General features: G+C 36.1%; 1 pseudogene; it reads left to right on the top strand.

Annotated features, from left to right (window-relative positions):
- Positions 1–207: 207 nt before the first annotated feature.
- On the top strand, positions 208–255 carry LOC119592248 (annotated as a pseudogene).

The following is a 255-nucleotide window of genomic DNA, read 5'->3' as shown; positions in this document are numbered from 1 at the left end:
GGGGGGGGTGCTCTGTGTGCGTTTGATGATTAAAGCTAGATATTAAAATATTCTTCGCAACATTCTTCGAAATGTTATTCAGATTTTCATACAAAAGACTCAATATAAATTTGGACATTACGTACTCGGTTCCCAACAAATACTTTTTACAAATGAAGAATGAAAAATCTCCGGAGATTTTCCTCAAGTTTTCACTACTGGCATGATATCGCTTCTCGGCCTTTTGGCTAAGATCAAAGTGTAGTATCTGTTCTT

Source organism: Penaeus monodon, chromosome 29, assembly GCF_015228065.2.
Source record: "Penaeus monodon isolate SGIC_2016 chromosome 29, NSTDA_Pmon_1, whole genome shotgun sequence".
In the NCBI taxonomy this organism is placed as follows: Eukaryota; Metazoa; Arthropoda; class Malacostraca; order Decapoda; family Penaeidae; genus Penaeus; species Penaeus monodon.
This window is presented reverse-complemented; position numbering and strand designations above follow the sequence as displayed.